Raw genomic sequence first — 24,604 nt, 5'->3', positions numbered from 1 at the left:
TAATACTACTCTTATATTCATTTATTCTACGTTTATTTGTATCAAGTTTTTTTAAACTTTTATTATCTGCCGGGTATTTGAAAAAGGATGTCATAAAACTTTGCAGATGATAGTATTCACCGTTTTAAACAAATAATATCGTATACACATAATTTTATAAATATTTCGTTTAGCCGTTAGCCGCCATTAAACATTATTTTATAAAGAAATTATTATCTCTAAAACTTGTTAAGAGGAAAATTAAAACAGTGATTGTGTTATTTCCTTTAATAATAACAAAATGGCGTCTGTTACGTTTAAAGACAAACAAAAAAACAACAAGTTAGTCATCATAACAAATATATCACATACCAAACATCACAGCAATTTTATTACAATCCCAACTATGCTTATTTCAAAGAAATCCGTCGATACATAAGCGACCACTACCACTTTAAAGTATGATTGCACAAGCCAGGAGTAGCAAACATTTTGTTTTTTGATAGCAATCAACTGTTTTAAATAGGCTAAAACAATTTTTACAATATACGAATTATTTTGACGTTTTACGATTCCAACGGTACTTTTTCAACGAAATCTGTCAAAGTATAAGCACTTTAAAGATACGCTTGTTCAAGCCAGGAGCAACAAACAACTGATACTCTCAAGTGTCATGTTTGGCTCTCCCGGCTTCCAAGTGTAAATTCAGAACTTAAGCTCACATCTCACAAAAGCTTAGTGATGAGTAGAACTCTCTAACTATCATTTAGTGCTTCAAGGTATGTGTGCTCAGGAAATCATATGTTTTTCGCACCAAAACTGTTGTGAATATAAAGAAACACTGTAATCACTAGAAACAACCTTTTCCAGTTGTCAAGGACTTTGTCACCTTACCCTTTCCGGACTTCGCCAACTCCGTAGGATTTCGTGGTTTAATCTTAACCAGTGTGTGCTGAGGGACAGGGGTCAATCTATTAAACTTAATCCCTCTCCGGTACTCCGTGCTGTGAATTATTTCTGCCTAATTTATCATTGTATTTATATATAATTTGTTATCAGCTTAACATAGTCGAATATAGTTAATCGGCAGACATCATTGTTATATAATGGCTCTAACAGCAAGCCCAAACATTTAGTTTTATTGGAAACGTGGGATTTACAGAGATTTAAATTTATGTCCGTTGAATTTCTTTGTGTGGAGACAATGTACAATTTTGTAAGTTGCTATTTGACACCAAAACAAAGTATTTTTGGTGTGTACATAAAAATAAAACAATTAAAATAAAATAAAAATTCTATATCCATTAAAACCTATAAAAGTAATAGCATTTACCCGCGGTTGCGCGCGCAATTTCGTAGGTTTTGCACATGTATGAACATTTCTGGTTCAAGAGTATTATACTTCCGACGCCAATGTTGAGTTTTACTTGTAGCCACGATCAAGAAAATCAGCAAAATGTTTATATTTCTGGCCATTGTAATTGACTTAGCTTTTTAGTATGTTTTGTTCCATAATTGATTTGCGCACAAACACACACACACACACACACACACACACACACACACACACACACACACACACACACACACACACACACACACATATAGAAGCCTAGAATTAAGACAGATTTTATATCAGTATTTAATTTTATAGTACATAGAATTATCTTTCAGATCTAATACTTGATATTTCATAAAAATTTAGTTAAAAGTACATTAACAATAATAATACGCGGGTTTTTATAAACTGAAAAATATTGATAATAATTTATACAATTTAGAGTTGGAATTTGTTCATTTCAAATAAGTGCTACCCAGCGAACTTTCATCTAGCAGTACTGAATAATTTCAGTATAATTAAATCATAAATTTCAGTAGTGCGTAGTCTTGCCGACTGCTTCAATGGGAGTCTTCCGTATCAAATTCTGACGAGCTTGTGTTTAAGGGCATTTAGTAATGGTGATTATTATTTACCTAATCGCTCAAATCTAAAACGGCGTTAGTAATATTTCTTAGAGAATCTACTTACTATAAATTTAAACAAATTGAATATAATAAACCATGTTTACACAGAAAAGTTGATTACATTAGACATGCACATTTAATTAATATTTCACAACTTTATTAACCAAGAAGGAATTTTCGCTACTTTATTGAACAGTGGGGACATAGCCCGGAGGAATTTTCGAAATACAAATATAGGTAGTATTCATCCCAGGGACCATAAGAATGTTTATGTAAAAATTCAGAACAATCGCTTGAATAGTTTAAGCATGAAAACAAATCACAGAAACAAAGGCACTTTCGCATTTGTAATATAAACCTTTTATATCTAGAATATAACATACATAAGCAAGATGGCAGTGACAGAAAAAGAAATATATAAAGATCAAACAGTACTGCTTTCACTATCAACTACTCAATAATATTATTAAATTGTTTTATTGTGCGTTTAATATTCTCAAAACAGTATTGCATATTCCTTTTCAGCTAACAGACATCATGAGAATAACAGCTACCTGCCACTACTTATTCAATATGCCAATAAAAAAAACAATTTTCTTTATTATTTCTAATAATTTTTAAACATTATATAAAATTATTATTCATTATATTATTGTTATTTTAGAAGTTAATATAATTAGTAACAGAATATTTAATTCCTTAAAAAATATTTCATACTTTTACAGGACGTTCACAAACAATTGAATTTCTTTTGAAATTAGTTTTCTACAAGTTACGAATCATCCATTATAACCAACATTATTCCTCTACCTATTTTATTTATATTTGTTTGCATAAAGTTATGAAAAATATGCATTGTAAAAACCTGATATGTAATTTTCATATTTGAAATGTAGCCTCAAAAAGTGTTTGAAACAGTATAAAATTTATACTGTATTACTTTATACAGTATACTTTATACTTATCATTTTATAAGTATAAAATAATAATACTTTTAACGCTTTTGTATATAGATTTTATTTGTAATTGTACATTTCGAATTCCAAGAATCCATCATCAGGTACTTTAGGTCAAGGTAAAATAAGTAAATAAATAATTAAAACTAAATTGTCATATGTTTTTAACTCCCTTGGTAGCAGAATTTTGTATTTAATTTTATGTGTGACCAATTTATATCGTTTAAAGGCTTATCTATTAATAAAGTTTTTGTTAGAAAATCTTTGTCATTTAATAATACTTTAGGATTAACTTTGGCACTTTTGCAAATAAAAAAGTGTTCTAAAGTTAAAAATAGGTAATTTTTTGCATTTGTGTAAAATTATAAAAATCTTTTTTGATGTTTGTGTATGTATGGCCGATGTTTATTTATATGGTCAGAATATTTTGAATTTGATGATGCCCTCAATAATAAAATAAATCTACATATCCTGCGATTTTGATTATGCCATGCTGCTAAAACTGGACTCAATTTTTCTTATATTTTCCTTCTTCTCACAATCTGGAAGGTTATTATATGGATGTATCTCAGCTCTGCTTTCAGTTCTACTTATAATTTTCTAGCTACACTGATGAAGATCCAGTCTTATCATATATTTTACAGATATCGTTCAGCTATACATTTTTGTTCCTTCTGTATTCGTCTAAGATGTTTAATCTCTCAAATTTGTTTTGGTGATATAATTTCCACTTCTGAAGAACGTGACGTTAGATATCAGTGTCATTATAACAATTGGATAGAAAAAGTCCTAATATTCCTTTATTTCTATGCATGTGTACTTCATACTTTCCAGGTCTTTTCTAATGTAATTCAGAAAGGCATTTTTATCATCAATACTTGTTAATACTTTTTAAGATACCATGTAATTACATTAGATGTAACTCTATTCATAATATCTATAAATTTCACTTTTTTAAGGTCTTTAGTGACTTTATACCTCTTATAATCCTAAAATATTTACTTATTTTAATACACTAATAATGGCCCTAAAAGTAACTGACATAAATACTTCGTTATTAAATTTGTTAAATGAGTTAAAAACCAACCATTTTTCATGAACCCAAAATATTTAATCTTTCCTCGTATTTGCTCTTTTAAATACATTTTTTTTATCAATACTTTTTGCGACATCTTTTAATTCATGTTCAATTCAATATTCCATGTTCATTTTATTCAATTTTATTTTCAGCTCTCAAATCCAAGTGATACGTATAGGCTACTGTAAACTATTGAATTATCCAACAGCTCTAGCATTGACCGCAAAAAGGAGTTGACAATTCCTTGCCTTCATCTTCTGTACATCCCATTATTATGGATAAAGAAATGTACTACAGTTTGAAGTGGAGAAATAAACGTACTATACTAGACCGGGAAGATCAGTTTCCACTAAACTGGACCAAGGTGATCAGTTTCCACTAAACTGGACCAGGGTGATCAGTTTCCACTAAACTGGACCAGGGTGATCAGTTTCCACTAAACTCCAGTAGATACAGTATTATGATAATGAGAAGTTTATAGCATCTAAAGTGTACATGATAAACTACTTGCAGTGAAAGACGTTGATACCGGTGAGCAATTGTGCTGACGCAGTCAGTCTGCCTCTGTGTTCCTAGAGGTATTATTTAAACTGTATCCAGTAGATACAGTATCATGATAATGAGAAGTTTATAGCATCTAAAGTGTACATGATAAACTACTTGCAGTGAAAGACGTTGATAGCGGTGAGTAATTGTGCTGACGCAGTCAGTCTGCCTCTGTGTTCCTAGAGGTATTATTTAAACTGTATCCAGTAGATACCGTATTATGATAATGAGAAGTTTATAGCATCTAAAGTCTACATGATAAACTACTTGCAGTGAAAGACGTTGATAGCGGTGAGTAATTGTGCTGACGCAGTCAGTCTGCCTCTGTGTTCCTAGAGGTATTATTTAAACTGTATCCAGTAGATACCGTATCATGATAATGAGAAGTTTATAGCATCTAAAGTCTACATGATAAACTACTTGCAGTGAAAGACGTTGATAGCGGTGAGTAATTGTGCTGACGCAGTCAGTCTGCCTCTGTGTTCCTAGAGGTATTATTTAAACTGTATCCAGTAGATACCGTATCATGATAATGAGAAGTTTATAGCATCTAAAGTCTACATGATAAACTACTTGCAGTGAAAGACGTTGATAGCGGTGAGTAATTGTGCTGACGCAGTCAGTCTGCCTCTGTGTTCCTAGAGGTATTATTTAAACTGTATCCAGTAGATACCGTATTATGATAATGAGAAGTTTATAGCATCTAAAGTCTACATGATAAACTACTTGCAGTGAAAGACGTTGATAGCGGTGAGTAATTGTGCTGACGCAGTCAGTCTGCCTCTGTGTTCCTAGAGGTATTATTTAAACTGTATCCAGTAGATACAGTATCATGATAATGAGAAGTTTATAGCATCTAAAGTGTACATGATAAACTACTTGCAGTGAAAGACGTTGATAGCGGTGAGTAATTGTGCTGACGCAGTCAGTCTGCCTCTGTGTTCCTAGAGGTATTATTTAAACTGTATCCAGTAGATACCGTATCATGATAATGAGAAGTTTATAGCATCTAAAGTGTACATGATAAACTACTTGCAGTGAAAGACGTTGATAGCGGTGAGTAATTGTGCTGACGCAGTCAGTCTGCCTCTGTGTTCCTAGAGGTATTATTTAAACTGTATCCAGTAGATACCGTATCATGATAATGAGAAGTTTATAGCATCTAAAGTCTACATGATAAACTACTTGCAGTGAAAGACGTTGATAGCGGTGAGTAATTGTGCTGACGCAGTCAGTCTGCCTCTGTGTTCCTAGAGGTATTATTTAAACTGTATCCAGTAGATACCGTATCATGATAATGAGAAGTTTATAGCATCTAAAGTGTACATGATAAACTACTTGCAGTGAAAGACGTTGATAGCGGTGAGTAATTGTGCTGACGCAGTCAGTCTGCCTCTGTGTTCCTAGAGGTATTATTTAAACTGTATCCAGTAGATACCGTATCATGATAATGAGAAGTTTATAGCATCTAAAGTGTACATGATAAACTACTTGCAGTGAAAGACGTTGATAGCGGTGAGTAATTGTGCTGACGCAGTCAGTCTGCCTCTGTGTTCCTAGAGGTATTATTTAAACTGTATCCAGTAGATACCGTATCATGATAATGAGAAGTTTATAGCATCTAAAGTGTACATGATAAACTACTTGCAGTGAAAGACGTTGATAGCGGTGAGTAATTGTGCTGACGCAGTCAGTCTGCCTCTGTGTTCCTAGAGGTATGGGGGATCTGTAACAGGGGATCTGTAACGATCCCCCCCCCTCCTACCATTACGTTACCACCTTCTATCTACTGCCAGCGTTTCTGAACACTGGTGGTTACAAACGGTGCTGACGTTATCATTAAATCTATAATAAATCAAGCAATCTGAAAATTCAGGCATTTGTATTAAATTAACACATGCATAATTTTGTGCTCAACATATAACATGAAATATATGTATGGAACCCATTTGATGTTAACATTTTTTTAATTTTTATTTTCATAGATAATTAATAAGATTATTAATCTCTTTTTACTAAACAGTTAAGTTGGAAAATAAAAAAATATTATTTATATAATTGATCAAAGAACAATAATAATAATTTTTGTTGTATGAACAATACCAATATTCCATGCATGAGTGTGGTACATTCATTAATATATAAGGATAACAACAACTGTATTAACATAACAATATGTTTCATAAATAATTCAACGAATAATATATATTTTATATGTATGAACATGTAATCCATTTCTGGCTTGTAAAATGTAGTATATCTGCGGTACGAATGTATGCTCAAATTATTTGCAAGTTCATGAATGATTTAAATTTATACATTTAAAATTTTTAAAATTATACTAATATGTATTAATAATACATTTCACAACGAAATATTAAGAACTTCATTTAATTATATTGCAAAAACAATGCATTTTGTACCTTATTGTGACTCAGAGAAAAGCTCTAGATGAAGTCATGACGTCTGCCATCTTAACTTAGAGTCCAATCCATCATAGTTGTCGTCAACACTCGTAAGAGCACTTACTTAGCGTTCCTGGATTACTTCAACAACAGAGGAAACACGTTAGACTTCTTTTGAGTCGTAAAAACTGAAAAAGCCTGACAAGTTAACCAGGTGCGTTTTGAGAAACTTAACATACGTGAGAGGTAATAAATACAGGGTGATTCATGAAGTTCTCCCCCCACTTCTACAGCACATTGTACTAGTAAAAATAATTAAAAAATGTTATATAAACATAGGTCCGAAAACGCTTCGTTAGCGAGTTACAGCTAGCGAAAGAATTTCGCCTGAATTCCTGGGTAAAGAGTAAAATAAAGCCATACTGAACTTTTGGAAAGGTTAATTAAGTAAGAAATATCGTGGATTCTTACGTATTTTTACCTGATAAAGCTAATAAAATAGGTTTCAGAACTGTACCTGTAGTAGTTTTGAGGGATTCAGGGTTAAATGCAAAAAAATTGGGGCACGAAACAATGTTTTTTTAAGTTTGATATACAATAACTTTGTTAAATTGGTAATAAATACATAAAATCAACAAAGATTAATTGTAGAGAATTTAATTCTGAGAAAATTGATATAATCAAAGTCTAAAACTAAAACAGAAATAAGTACCAAAAAATCGATTTTATTCAGTATAATACATTACTAGCTGTAAAGAAATACCGTACGGTATTTAGTTAAAATAAAAACAAAAACAAAATGTTTGTTCCTTAATGATGAGATAAATTGAGAAAGCAAGATTAACTGTTAAATAAATTTGTTTTTTAAATAAAAATATCATGTTTTATTACGTTGTATTTTTTTTTAATAAAAATTTACATCAAATGTTCGAAAATAAATGAAGCAAACATTTTCCCATTATTGTTTACTAATCATCGAAAATGCAGTTTTTTGTTTTATCAATTTCTAAGTTGGTAACACACGAATTACAGCTGATCAACAATGGTATTCTGTACTGTTACGTTAGAACTGTGTATTAGTGGTGTTTTGCAAGCTACAGCAGGAGATTGGGTTCTGTGAATCGTGTTATTAAATGCAATTTTTTCTGTGAGTTATAATTCGATTGTTTATTCAGCGAAAAAATGCCTTACTTATTTACATCAGAGGAATACGCTGATATGGTTTTTATTTTGGGTTACTGTAATGGTAATGCTAGAGCTGCTGTAGAAGAATATGAACTACGTTACCCTAATAGGAGGATTCCAGATACCAAAACAATTTCAGGAACTTTTCGTACTCTTCGGGAAACAGGATCACTACCAAGTACTAGAACCAATTATGAACGAGCTGTCCAACTTGATGATGATATTGTTATTAATGCTGTTCATCGCAGTCCAGGTGTAGGTACAACGACGTATTTCTAGGCGGATAGGAGTTTCGCAGTCAACGGTGTGGAGGTAACTTAATCGAAAACAAATTTTATCCGTTTCATAAACAAAAAGGTTCAACATCAACAGCTAGGGGATGGTCCGCTTCGCTTGGAGTTTTGCAACTTTTTTGAATATTAATAATCAACTCTACAAGCGTATTTTGTTTACGGATTGAGGCACAATTCACTCGGGATGGTGTCAATAACTTGCACAATGAACACTCATGGGCAGAAGAAAATCCACATGAGGTAGTGGAACAGAACTTTTCAACACCGATTTTAGCGTCAATGTCTGGTTTGGCCTTTTGCACAATCGGCTGATTGGACCTTTCATATTACCTGGACGCCTAAATGCTGAGTTATATTTGCATTTCCTTCAAGAAGAGTTGCCGCAGCTGTTAGAGAATGTTCCTTTACATCTCAGACAAAAATTTGTACTTCCAGCATGACGGAGCACCTCCCACTTTTCACATGCCGTTTCTGCTTACTTAAATCATCAATTTCCTGGGACACTGGATTGGTCGTGGAGGGCGTCACCCTTGGCCACCAAGATCACCCAGATCTATCTCCCATTGGATTATTGCATCTGGGGATGGATGAAAGACATTGTATACAAGACAAAAGTGAATTCTCGTGATGAATTAATTGCCCCGTATTATGGATTCGGTTGTGCAGATACAGGGAAGTCCTGAACAATAAATAAACACAACAAAAACAATACACAAACGTGCTGCAAAAATGTATTGATAATGATGGCCTCATTTTCGAAACATCTATTATAAAAAGGTGCGTACGGTTGGCCCAACCTGATTAATTTTGCTTAAAGTAGTAATGTATTATACTGAATAAAATCGATTTTTTGGTACTTATTTCTGTTTTATTTTAGACTTTGATTATATCAATTTTTTCTCAGAATTAAATTCTCTACAATTAATGTTAATTGATTTTATGTATTTATTACCAATGTAATAAAGTTATTGTACATCAAACTTAAAAAAACATTGTTTCGTGCCCCAATTTTTTGCATTTAACCTGAATCCCTCAAAAAATACTACAGGTACAGTTCTGAAACCTATTTTATTAGCTTTATCAGGTAAAAATACATAAGAATCCCACGATATTTCTTACTTAATTAACCTTTCCAAAAGTTCAGTATGGCTTTATTTTACTCTTTACCCAGGAATTCAGGCGAAATCTTTCGCTAGCTGTAACTCGCTAAACGAAGCGTTTTCGGACCCTATGTTTATATAACATTTTTTCATTATTTTTACTAGTAAAATGTGCTGTAGAAGTGGGGGGGAGAACTTCATGAATCACCCTGTATAAACAAATATGACTTTGAACTGTTATCTTTTGTGATTAGAATTATTGAAAAAATGGAATAGTAGGCAAGTTATTATCTATGAGTGTTATTTTATCCAAAAGTGTATATAATACAAAGTTAAACCCACCTCTATTCAAAGAATATGTCATATGGTTGGCTTTGTCCAACTTATTATTCACCGAAAATAAAATATACCTAATTCTCAATTGACCTGCTGACATACGTTTTAAGCTGTTTGCTTCCCGAATAATTTTGTAGTTAGCTTTTATCCTTTGCTTAAAGTCGTAAGTAAGTAAGTAAGTGTCTAATAACAAACATTTACCTACGCATTGGTTTACAAAATGTTTGGTTTAAGAAATAAATTTTGGTTGCCTTTTAACGAGACAGATAAACAAAACAATGCATTTTATTCAAGTAGTTTTAGAGTTGAAAATTGGGATTTTGTAAAGTAATCACTAAATTTCCAAAGTACGAATACGAATAATTCATAACCTTTTAAATATTTATATTTTTATTTTAGTTATTTACTTACTACAAAGTAATTCCAGATCAACCAATAATATCCATAACTTCATTAAACAATATATCAAATACATAATATTGTTAAATTTTACTATTCTAATCTGTGTTTTTATATATATATATATATATATATATATATATATATATATATATATATATATAAAGCGTTCTTAAAATTATGAGTTATAATTAATATCCAATATTTTTTATATACCAGATTAAAAATATTACTGAATATAGTATCTGTGGTTCACTAAAGTTATTTTGAGAAAGGTAACTCAAAGTAAAAATGGGATAAGTATGTTGTACTATAAGGGCAGTAGTTGTTTCATTATATACGATTATTAATTAATTTTGTTTTTGTATTGCAACTTTAGAATTCAGTGTTCATAATAACTTCAGTAATGTCACTATGTTGTATTTCGCTCTGTGAAATATACGAGTAGTTAAGTGCAAAAGGTGGGAGAGCCAGGCACGGACACAGATGTCGCTCCCGCGCTCGTGTTTATCTTTGGGATGAAGTGACATCTCCCGGGAATGAACGGCTCTTTTCAGGGAACCTTCTTCTGTACGCAATACATTTCCGGGATGAATGTATTCACCGTCAGTGTGAACCGTGTTCAGAAACAAAACAAATATTTTAGATAAACATTTTTATTTAACTTGGTGAATAAGTGCACAAATTTTACTGTCATTTTATGTGCCATTCAACATAGTTTAATTGCAAAAATGACTAAGTACAGCGGTCGTATGTTGTGGGTTGTCAGTTAAGTGAGTCATTAACAACCAAGACAATGTCATTAACGTGTTTAACACTGTCAGCTGGTCGTATATTGTGTGTTGTTAGTGTAGTGAGTCATAGACACATATAAAGACAATGTTATTAACGTATTGAACACTGACAGCCGGTCGTGTTATCAAATGTATATCAAATAATTTATCAACATTATTGTATGTTGCCAATTTAGTGAGTCATTAGATCACATAAAGACAATGTTATTAATGTATTAAACACTGGCAGATGGTCGTATATTGTGTGTTGTCAATTTAGTGAGTCATTAGAACACATAAAGACAATGTTATTAACGTCTTAAACACTGGCAGATGGTCGTATATTGTGTGTTGTCAATTTAGTGAGTAATTAGAACACATAAAGATAATGTTATTAACGTATTAAACACTGGCAGATGGTCGTATATTGTGTGTTGTCAATTTAGTGAGTAATTAGAACACATAAAGATAATGTTATTAACGTATTGAAAACTGACTGCCGGTCGTATATTGTGTGTTGTCAATTTAGTGAGTCATTAGAACATATAAATACAATGTTATTAATGTATTAAACACTGGCAGATGGTCGTATATTGTGTGTTGTCAATTTAGTGAGTCATTAGAACACATAAATACAATGTTATTAATGTATTAAACACTGGCAGATGGTCGTATATTGTGTGTTGTCAATTTAGTGAGTCATTAGAACACATAAAGACAATGTTATTAACGTCTTAAACACTGGCAGATGATCGTATATTGTGTGTTGTCAATTTAGTGAGTCATTAGAACACATAAAGATAATGTTATTAACGTATTGAAAACTGACTGCTGGTCGTATATTGTATGTTGTCAATTTAGTGAGTCATTAAAACACGTAAAGACAATGCTATATTGTGTGTTGTCAATTTAAATGAAATGAAACGAAATGAAATGAAAAATGTCTTTATTTACAGAGGCGAAGTTAGGATTTAAAAGTCCTCTCTACCACTTAACCTCCAAACAAAACAAACAAAGTAAAATATAATCATACCTATTACAACATTGTAACTGACACGTAAACTAAATCACTTTAATAATTAATTACATATTGGATATATATATATATATATATATATATATATATCAATTATAATTAAAATTAACCATTTCGATAAAACTCAAACATAAATCTCTTTAATACAACAGGCAACTAATAAAACTATCGTATCCTAATCAGCTTTCATTCCCCATCCACGCAACTTACATACAGTTACCCCAAGGGTGACCTCAAGAACCACCAACCGTCACTCCCGCCGAGTCCGCAGCAGAAAGGCCCTAACCTCCACCCCAAAGCGTTCGCAGTTGTCAATACTTCTGATGTTGTCTGGGAGAGCGTTCCACAATCGACATGCGGAAACAGTGAAAGATTTATTATATAAGGCTGTCCTATGAATTGGAATTGATAATAAAGATGCACCCCTACGAGTTCTAAGTGCACTAATATCAGACATAAAAACGAAACTTTGGGCCAAATAACTTGGACAACCATTGTGGATTAGTGCGTGCAACAGACTAAGTACATGAAGATCTCTAAGTTCTTTGGAATTTAATAGGGATAATTGCTCAAAATAAGGAGATACGTGATCATCACGTCGTAAGTTGAAAATGAACCGAATACAATAATTCTGTGCACGCTGAATTTTATTAGAAAGGTCAAAAGTCATGTCATTGATCACCACGTCACAGTAATTGAAGTGAGGTAAAACTAGAGTTTTCACCAAACTCTAGTAATTTAGTGAGTGGGTGTAATTTAGTGAGTCATTAAAACACAAAAAGGCGATGTTATTAACGTATTGAACACTGATAGCCGGTCGTATAAAAAAAAACTGTATTATTTTCAATTTATTATATAATCTACTGATGTTATTATAATTTATTATTAATATTGTTATTACTATCATATTGGCTTCTTATTATTTAGTTAGTAAACGTAAAATGCTTTTCCTAACGGTATGGTTGTAACGTTATTATTCCATGCATTGATGAGTTTTCCATTCATGAATAAATAGGTTGTATTTTATATGCGTATTATTCCAGATCACTAGTAAGCAAAGATTATGTAGCAAGTAAGGATTAAGAACCAACTGTATCGAATTTGTGTGTCAACAAGAAATAAAAACATTTATGCCAATGGGGTGTATAATTTTAAAGACTAATTCATAGATAATACGACCTCAAAACCGTTTCAGATAATTTTTAAACATTTAAAAGGGTGCTTTTTTCTGAATAACTAATAAAAGTACTGGATAAAGTTGCAAAAGACGTTGAGGGAGTTCGCAGTTTTGGAATGAATTTTTCTTAAGTAAGCTAGTTATTTCCAGCTAAGTCTGCCGTCACCATAGTCCAGGAGCCGATAGCAAATTGCACTACTAATGGAAAAGTTTGTTCAGAAAACATATTTTGGCTACAATATTTTGGTGGAGGTATGAAAGGACAATATTGAGGTTATCAACATATGAAACAATAATTTTGATGTCTTATTATATTTCCCTGGCATAAATTTATAGATTTAAATAAAACCTACAAATACATAATTAATAGTTATATCGCCGAGATGCAACTAGATACAGAGACTGAAAGTTTATTTCATTTTAAGGACCTGTATATAGTTATATGACGATAATTTAACACCTATCAAAAGGATGAAGGGATATCCTCTTTATCATGAGAATATCTCCTCTCATGGCGAACTATACCAAAATTAGCTTGTCTGACAATCGATTTAGTTCAACCTATTGGTAATTTGGACATGAAGTTTTCACTCACTAACAAATAATCCGATCTAAGATAAAGTAACGTGATAAACAGAGCTTCGGATCATCCGAGCCAAGTTTCTACGTAAGCCATTCAACAACCTTTGTAAAAGAAATTAAGACAAATTGTCTTGAAATAACAACACCCTAGAGCGTATCCAGCGAGGAATGTAATTAAGTATCCGACAGCACAATTAGTGCTGTATGGTGACAGACAACACTACACCGCTCATTACCTGCCGACTGTTAACTGAACATTTCAGGGGAAGTGAGCTAGAGTACATTTATCAGGACACGATTCTAATCATGTTACGTCTCAAGAGTACTGTTTTCATCATTTAGTCATTAAAAATTTTGTACTCAATTTTATGAATTAAAATATCCCTTCCGGCTCAGAAGAAAGGAAGATTTCACATGAGGCCGTCTCGAAATAAGAAACTAAAGATGCATTATTAGTTTACATATATGACTCCTGATGGGACATTAATCTACAATGTTGATATTATCGTAAAACTTTCAAATTTTCGAAAGTCCATAAAATTGTAAACCTTACTAAACAAATATTTCTATAACCATATAAATTTCCCTGTAAGAACTTGCAATTGACAATTGACTTAGTTACAATATTAATCTGTAATTATGCATGTAAACATTTAATTATAACGTCTGAATTGTATTTTTATATAGTTTTAAATAGCAACTATATTGAAACCTTCAAAGTTATCGAAAAATACGTAAAAATTAATATTGCTTGGAATTGCTTGAACTTTTAGGATAAGTATAAATTTTTATATGTTACGAAAAATTCAAGATCACAATTTTGCTTGAGTACAAATGATCGCTACAAACAAATACTGCCTCTTTACCAAGTTTAGCCTGTATCCTTTAAAGACTATGATGGTTATCGTGTTCACAATTACTCTTGCAATGTTGTATACTAGATAAAATGATGTACTCCCGCTATCTGGAAACCTTACGCTACATAAATAATTTTGTTGTATCAAACATTATTTTACACGACCTGAAAATTCTAAAACACTGTTTTGATTTGGGGCATAGTACATAATAACATATATAAATATTATGTTATTATGTATATAACTACATAATTATCCGAAACTTATCCAAAACTATAAATGGTCGGCATCTTGAAACCTTACAAGCTATCTAACAAAGTAAAAGAATATTAGTTTTTTATGATTACGTAATATATGTAAAAAGGTAAGGGTTATGTTATATGTTAGGAAGTAGTTAAGTTTAAATTTTTACTCGAATTTGAATGGCCACTTTCTCGAAACTTTCCATTGGTAAGTCTGTGCCTCCAACCCATGGGCAAATACTGTCCGTGTAGAAAGTTAAGTCCGGATATTTAAAAATAATCTCGGCAGTTATTGTACTCACAAGCTGGCGCAGAAATCCAGTGTAATCTAGATGAAGAGATGTCCTCATTGACTTATCAGGTGCACAATTGAGTGCTCTACGATGTTTCAGACATAACCCCAGAGTACGGTTGCAACACCTGTCAAACGGAGATGACTTCAAATTCCACTGGAAGGTGAAATTGAGCTAAACTCAAAATTCGTATTGAATCAATCTCTCCCATCATAGCGTTGTTGCAGGCAGTATTATTGTGGTAATCGGAGTGTTGATCTGGGGTTGGCATTTCAGGACTAGTTAGTTTTAGGGTATTATTATGGAAGAAATTATTTGTTTATAGACGGGAATTTAAGGTTTGCCGTAAAAAAATACAAAAAAATACATTAAAGTAAGACGAACTTGCAGGATTATAAAAGTATTTGTTGCCGTTGGGTAAATTGACTACTAACTTTATAATTTGATAAATGTTGTTTTGGAACTGCAACTTATGTCTAAAAAGATATCTAACTAAGCCGGTGATAAAGCAGTGTGATAAGAGAAGTTGAAGTGTTGCTGAATAGGCCAAAAATAGACGGTATTTGTGTTACCAAACATCCTCTCAACTTAGCAAACATTTTTGTAGATGATGCTCTATAGAAACAGGGTTATTCTAAAGTCACCCAGGATTTATCGGTATATACTGATTTCTGGCGGTGGAACTTCGTGTCCAATGAAAAATAAAAGAAGAAACTAAATAATTTATTACAATTTTTGTTATTATGCAATTAATTTCTTGAATCATCTATAAGGTAATGCAAGAATTCGAGAATTCCTATTTGTTTCCTATCTCTTCTAAGCAATTAGATAAGTAACTGTCTTACACTTTTAATACAGGGTGTTTAAGATAATGATTGAAGTAACAACGTGCTATTTAATATTGCCTGTAGTTTAAAGAAACTTTTATTACATTGCTTGACTACAAACTAATTTTCTTTAAACATCTGGTAAAAAAAGCATGCATAAATTGCATAGCCAAGTTACTAAATAAATAAAATAATAGTTAAAATATACTGCTTTAGACCTTTATACGTACTTTGATCTTATTATCACAGGCTTCTTTTAATCTGCTTAATCTATTCTACTAATATGAAATAACCTAATATTCATTCTATAACTGTCATATAAATTAGTTATCTCTCACTAGTGGGAGAAGTAAAGAAACTACTGCATAAACATACTTCTTTGGTTACAACCATATAGAATTATATCTGCATGGATAAATATCTAAATTTCTTTAAGCTAAATTCGATTCTGTCGACGTCAAGACAATGCTGTATATTGTGATTACGTTCAGTACGAGTTTGAATTGACAAACTCCTGCATTATATTCTTAGTGTCATTTCGTTTTAAATGACACTAAAGTAGAAACATCGCCTAAGATGAGCGTGGTGTTTGAAGAGTGTCCCTTAGCTGCAGTGATAAAAAAACCAAACCAAAAGTTTTCAGGTTGAATTCGTCTATTGTGCGTATAATTTCGTATTATGCAAATATAAAATTATTTGATTAGTTGGGACAGTATACACACGTGTCTAGTGTCTAGTACTTTGAAATTTAAAGAGTATTATACTGGTACTATATTGGTGGTATGGTAAAATCCCTGAAGATTTAGTTAAAGGGAATTTATAATACAAGAGCAATAGCATGTGTTATTAAAAAAATAATATATTGCAACCTATACTGGAGTTGTAAGAAGTTATAAGAAGTTTGGGCTGAGTTCCACTTAGCCGCTTGAATACAAATTTACATTTGAATTTAAACTTTGAATACATTTTAAAACTGTAACTAGCCCTTCCCTGAATGTTTCTTATTCTGATAAAGTAAATACGAAGAACAAGTTACAATCATAAGATATAACCGAGTTGAACTTATCTAGCAATGGAAGTAAAATGGAAAATACGATGCAATATTGTACCTTGCGAAAAGTAAATGCTTTATGAGATGTCGATCTATACACGAATAAGCCAATGCATTTTTGGTTCAACCTAAACTATGAAACATACACGAATGCTTAGTTAATATGTTAATACCACGATTGCAATATCGTTGGGAAAACCCATTCATAGGTTTCCCAGGCTGTCAAAAGTGAAGTGAACCCTACCTTTAGGTTCACTTTGATATTGATCTAGCTGAGAATAGTTATCAAAGTGACTGTATAAACTGTCTAGCTGAAAGCTTTTTTAACTTTCATGAGCTTGCAGGAACTCAATTCAAAGAAACTTTACAACAAGTGAACTAAAATTCAACAAATCCCTGGAGCAACGTTCGAGCAAGTTAGTAACTATGTAAAATGTTTAAAGGTGGCAGCTGCTCAAACACTGGTTCGTTTAGCGATTTAAACTTCTACGCTTTCTAAACTTTCTTGACATTTTCCTTACTTTACCCCAAAGTGCTAGATTTTGAAACATTATTTAATAAGAGTTGTATGGTTGTAAGAAAGTATGGCATTATAAGTCATAGTCTTGTAAATGGCCTACTTTTATATCAATATTGATCTAAATTAAGTACTCGATAACTTATTGTACAGTGACTGTTCAATAACGTAACCTTGTTCAACAATGACAAAAAATAATCCTCTTTTGAAGTTTAAAAACTTGTACAAAATGGACCCAAATTAAAAAAATATTACTGAAAATAGAAATAGATATTAATAAGTATCAGTAAAACAATAACATGTAACTCTCAAGTTTCATTTTAAATTGACAAAAATTAAAAATTCCAGTAATACATTAAGAATTAAACCACAACATTTAATAAAAATACAATACATTGATTGTTATATCCATGACCATGTACTGTATATTCTATACTTACAGAATATAGAGAAAATACGAAATCATAACTAAGTGACTCTAAAGCGGGTAGATTGTATAGAGCGAGAATATTTGTATGTAGCCCAAGGATTTGCCATAGAGATTAGATGTTTTTAGGCACCAGGTTGTATAATGTCCGAAGTTTTCAAATAATTGAAATTTTAATGACGAGAAACCTTCCTTAATCTTAAAAGAAGGATTTTAATGAATTAACAGAATTTTTCTTAACCTAACACTTAAGTGTAAAAAGTGTAAGTGAGAATATAAATCTAAAAAGTTAGATGAATAAATAGAAGGGTGAATGGTGGTATATATTTGTAAAATATTGGTTCTTGTGACAACAATTATTATCTGAAGCCTTGGAGCACTGCAGATCAGTTTGTTTCAAGTACCGTACTCGGTATGGTCCTTGGGGAACCCTTGTCGTAGATGTTTGGTCAAAATAAATGAAGTAATTCCCTCTAAGAGATGTTGAAATACTGCTCAAAATGAACTTTTAGGATGCAATGGTATTGTTACTAGGTAGTTGTTAATCTACTTCTTTATATATTCGATCCAGTGTTATTAACTATAGGGCTGTAATTATAGGGCCTTTGCTATAATGACAATAAACGCAAAAATCACTTTACGAGGATGGCAAAATATTGTCCACTTGTTGGCCTGATTGTCTGATTATTGTAATATTGATGATAATAACATCATCCTACACTATTCAGGTTATGTGTAATCATCTTGTAGTGAGTAGCTGCTCGAAAACTTGGAGTCTTTATCTCCGCTGTTCAGAGGAATCATCATTAGTATTTCCTATAATTAATAAACCGATACAACGGAGTGTCAAAGGACCTAACAGAGCGCGACAAAACTCTTTACTGAACTGATCTCACATTTGACTTATTTGATGATTGATAGCATGACGTATTCATTTTCATGCTTATTAACGATCGAAAGTTTTAGGTTGTGGCCCTGAAAGGAACACTATACTTGCAATGGTTTTTGTATGCCTTTATTAACCTAACTTTGGCAAAAATGAGTTTGCTGCCATTTGATCTCTAAATTGATACAATTCTTACTTGGACCAAGAGAATCCTATGTATCAAGTTTGAAGCCCCTAATGATTTCCTATTCCACAAACAGCCAAAGATACCTAACTTAAAAAAATGGCTTCTAAAACTGCGTGATGGTATAAAGGTAATTTCCCCATGTCTTGAAGTTGGGAAATTGAGAAGGAAAATGTTTCCCATGTACAAGCGTCCCCCGATCCTTTCCTTTCGCTCCCATTATAATAACTATTAAGGATTATTTCCAACTATGTAACTCGGAATATATAAAAAGTAACTTTTTTGTACCAAGTTCAGTGAGTTACAGCGAGTGAACTCAGCCAACCACCACGTGGTTCCCCAGAGGCTGCTGCTAACCTGATTGCCAGTCTGAGCCTACGTGACCAGTGTTTGGATGCTTGCTGTGACCTTTACTCTGCTATACCAGATTATCTTTTACCCAAGTGCATTTTAATAGCAACATATACTTATCAAAAGCAAAAGAAAAAGCTTTCGCAAAGTATTTAAATTACTGCAAAACTAAATTTAAATTTAAACCTTAAAGTGTACATTGTAATTTGTGTGTATACAGCATATGCGAGATCCAGTTCCATTATGTGTGGATCGATAAATGATGTTCTCTTCAAAATATAATGGTCTTTTTAACAGTAATACAAATTTGTCAAAAAGGCATTATATTAATTCTGTAACTCAAGAAATGATTTTATGTGTAGTATAAAAACGCTGGTACCGATATTTTATGAGAATTAGTTTCGAGTATTTACTTATAACATTGTTACTTTGACTGAAATATAGAAATATCGAAGTCCAATCTATTCTTCCTATTCACTAGGACAATATATATTAGATTATTTAAAAATTGTTCTTATTATTTAAAAATCCATCACTCAACACTGAGCTAGTGATGTATTCTTGAGATCAGCATTTTTTAACTTGTATTCATTTCGTATGTGGAACGTCAATCCACCGTGTGTCGGCTTGACGTGTCGGTGGTCGGCTTCCGTGTGTCAGAGAAAGGTTAATAGACCGATACAACTTCCAATAAATACAATATTTTTCAACCTGTGAAGAATATACGCACTGCAATATGTCGTATTATATAAGGGATTTTATGTGTAAGACACATTAATGTTGTTAAACTTACCATTCAAGAAAGGGAGTGGAGTTTTATTAAAATTCATAAATATGTATCCACACGACATTCATAGTATTTAAGTAAAATGCTTAATAGGGAGATTAGCAAATGGAGAGTACGTAACGATGCAGTACGTATTTCATTGGGTACATTGGTAATAGCCTCTACAAAAACTCGTATTGTCCTTTTATAAATTTGATTTTTATAGTTCTCTTTTTACTCAAAAACTGCACCCAAGAGTAGTTAATAACAGTTAAGTTTGGTTAAAGTTTAAGAAACACCATTCTGTGAATCAATAAAATACCAAATTTATCCGGTGAAAAAAAGAGAAATGTTCCAAAAATGCGATCTCATTCTCAATTAAACTTATTTAATGATCGCACGTGAAGATTTTTCAAAGATTTATAACCGATACAGAAAGATGCATAGCGGTTGAAGAATACATAAGCTCTATTGTTGAGAGAAAAATGGGCATGGTAAGTTAACTCGTTATGGAAACTATGCAGTAAGTAATTTATTAACATTAATCACCAACATTGCTGTCCCAAGCGAATGAAAAAATAGGTATGTGAGATCAAAAGTGGCCTTCTGATCATGGAGAGAGATCAAATGCAAAAGGAGAGGGGTTGTAGCCAATGGACAGTCAGTTTTATGTGAGAAGAAGTTGTCATCACGTGATAATGATAAAGCTAGTGCAAGCAAGGAAACGTTTGCAGTGCTGATGTAAGTAAAGGTAAAACAGAGAAAACTAGCAAAGTACAATATCGACCAAATTATCTTCTTCTTATTAATTAATGACTGGAAGCTAGCATTTTATCACGTTGTGCTCTCAATGTATCAACTTATCAGAATATAGCTCTCATTATTCTATAAGTTTACAAAATTATCTTTATGAAACTGTTTGTGTTTTCAATAAAAAAAATTTCAATAATGCTACCTCGCTGTATTAGATACTATGTTCTGACAAATAATTTACACTCAATAATTCCGTAACAGATATTCGAAATAGCTTCAGCTATATCTGTATTTAAATAATATGTACGTAATTCCGATAAGCTATATTAACGTTTTATTAGTATTTATTAAAAACACTATAAAACGTTGCGCCGTAATAGAGTAGCGTGTAGAATTTTACCATTACATTATGAACTGAACAAAAAATGCAATCTGTAAGTAGACTACAGATTTATGATTCTATAAATAATTTGCAGGTGCTAGTATCGCAACCCAATATGTGTTCAACGTAGCAGCAAAGACTCAATTAAATGTTTTAATGAATAAACAAAATAGTTATTACTACGCCACGTGTTTCAACTCTCTCTATTACCTTACCCAGGGGATATTTGGGCTCTTTATACATAAAGTATATGCATAGAGTATAGAATATAAACAAGTTTAACAGTGAATTATAATTACCTCAGATTTTACTACGATCCCATCCATTAATATGCGCCCATAACATAAAAGTTACTGTCAGTTTAGTCAGTTTTCAGTGCTTATGTCCATCGTGTATTCACCATCCTGGATTTAGCTTTAATATTTCAAATTCTGTGAAAGGGTCATATGAATTATCATTTTAGATTAGTTTTTCATTCAGAGTGCAGTGTGCAAACGTTCTTCAGCATGGCAATGAATTAACAAAAGATTGAGAAAAATACAAATTTTAAATCTGTATTTTATTATCCAGGGTTGAGATATTATGCCTCAATACTTCTAAAACACGTGACTCACCACATACAAGTTTTAATTATGAAGTATATAAGTAAAAAGGAAATTTTTGAAATATAAAGTAGTTAATTATCTTATAACAAAAATACAGCGTTTCATACTTGCTTCTAGGTACTTAATAAATTAAAAGTTGTTACTGAAAATTTGAAGTTCCTTGTTCAGAATAAACAACAAACAATATCGCATTATTACATGTCCAATTAATTAATAGGACATTTTAAAAATGATTCTAACACATGATATCAACCAAAACTTACTGATAATTATAATGCGCTTAGTAAAGGTGTGTAATTAAAACAAGTCCGATAAGGATTCATCAAAACCAGTTTTATTACACATGTTGCTTAGAAAGAGGTGTTTACTTATCACGATAAAAAATGTAAGTTGTGATAAGTGAATCATTATTATCAGGGGCACGTTGGAAACTGTTAACTGTAATGAATATGTTATTGCATGATTAATGTTCACAACAATGAGTTCCTATATTTAAAGGTTGTATTATATTAATGTGCTTAGTGATTTTATGTTTCAGAAGCAGCGTGTTTTATGGACAATGATAATTCAACTCTGGATGATAAAAATTTTTTACAGTTTAGAAATTTTAATTTTTAATTATAAGGGCTGGAGATATTAAACAATCGTTTCCACTTTTAAACCCAAGATAAAAAACTAATGCCATATAATAACATTTTTTTTGAAATTTTATACAAAAATCAGTCTGGTGGCTACAAAAACTGGGTACTTGCCAAAGTGCAAGAACATAGCTATTTCGGAGTCAATAATACATAGATTGTCGCTCCTTTTCATCACCATCCCCATAAAAAGACTGCAAACAGAAAATAAACACCGCATTCCAGACAGCATATCAATATTTCCGAATCTGCCTCACAAATATTCAATTCCCAATTTTCTCTGTATTTGCCAGAACCTTAGTAATATTTAACTAGTTCACGCTGCTAAATGCCATTGCGCCACTAGGGCACGTAAGGTAAGGCTGACACAAAATCGATTACGATCTAAGTCAACAAACACTCAGGCATGTCACTTTTTATCCATAGCAATCTTCAAAGCAACTAAAATTGGACCAATATTCATCTAAAATAATCATATCGTACTTCATTAGTGAAGAATTTCCCCCACAGGTTAATTATTGCTATATGTAATTTACATTTTATTTTATGTAAATAATAATAACAGACAATAAGGGCAATACAATTCAATATATTATTCAAGCCAGATTGGACTGTGAATAAAATCTATGAGATTCGCAATTCTAGCATAGTTCTGTGGTGAGCAGTACGCATTGTTGACGCAGCTGGAGTGAATCTTGATGTACGACATTAAGGGCAGTCCCTCCCCTACATCACACAAGTCAGACTAGACTTTGAATTATGGTACAGAGATGTCGTCCTAAGGTAAGTTGCTATTGTGCTTTCATACCTCATCAGTTACTGACGTAATAGTTCTGTGGTGAGCAGTACGCATTGTGACGCAGCTGGAGTGAATCTTGATGTACGACATTAAGGGCAGTCCCTCCCCTACATCACACAAGTCAGACTGGACTGTGAATTGAATGTATTACTGAGATATGGTTCTTGGTTGCGTTGTCAGTGCACTTTGATATATAGCCTGAATACCATAATTACGTCACGTTATGTCTTATATTATGTTATAAATTTGTGTACTTTTAAATGTTAATTTTCTTTATTAGGTAAAGTAACTGTATGTTGTAACAACTTGGAAATTTTACCTGAAAATAATTCTTAAGAGAGTTGTAATATGTGAATTTACAAGTGTCCGGATTGTTTTCGGTTCAATAATTATGATTTATTGCAATTCTTAACAGAACTTTAAAAGTAGAATTAGCATGGTCTTTCTCAAAGTAAATGCAATGAATGTTGTAAACGCCAATGGACCCTGATGTGTCGAAAATTTGGTTTCACATATTAAATTCTGACACTTTTTAGTGATAGATTCAACTAAATTAAGTATGAATGTTCAATATAATAACATGTAAACAATGCTAAGTTGGAGAGTGGCATTTTCGTCAATGAATGGATCCCTTGGGAAAACTGGGAAATACGGTTTTATACACAAAAATACTGTCCTTAATAGCTTTTCACACATTTCAACCTACATTTAAATGAATACTTGATAAAATGAAAATTAAACTCATGATAGTCTTTGAGGCATAAGAGTGAACTTTGCTGTAGTTTAGGACCAAAATCGGTTTCCGACGGAGTTAGCCTAAAAACCTTGAAGAAGCCAGTACCGACGTAAGAGTGATAGGTATGAGAGGCAGCTAGCTTTCAGAGGACGGGAGAAACTAGTAGTTGTAACCTTCCATACTGGGAAATCTTCTACGAGCTAGAACTGTTTAGAACTCAGAAGGTTGAGTGGATTTTAGAATTTAGAATTATCTAGACTAACGAATCTTCTATAAGAAAACTATTTCAACGACCCCTGTATCTGAAAAAATATTGGAGGTTGAAGAGGAAGAAAAATACTCAGACGCCATAGTCGTAGAGATGCCAGGACTTGCATAAGCTAGAAATTTCCAGAACACCACTGGGGAGGATTTCTCCAGGCTGGAAGAATCTAGAATTCAAATGGTGCTATAGGCTGATATCTGCCAGAGATCAGGATT

Source organism: Homalodisca vitripennis, chromosome 4, assembly GCF_021130785.1.
Source record: "Homalodisca vitripennis isolate AUS2020 chromosome 4, UT_GWSS_2.1, whole genome shotgun sequence".
NCBI classification, from domain to species: Eukaryota; Metazoa; Arthropoda; class Insecta; order Hemiptera; family Cicadellidae; genus Homalodisca; species Homalodisca vitripennis.
Note: the sequence above shows the minus strand (reverse complement) of the source record.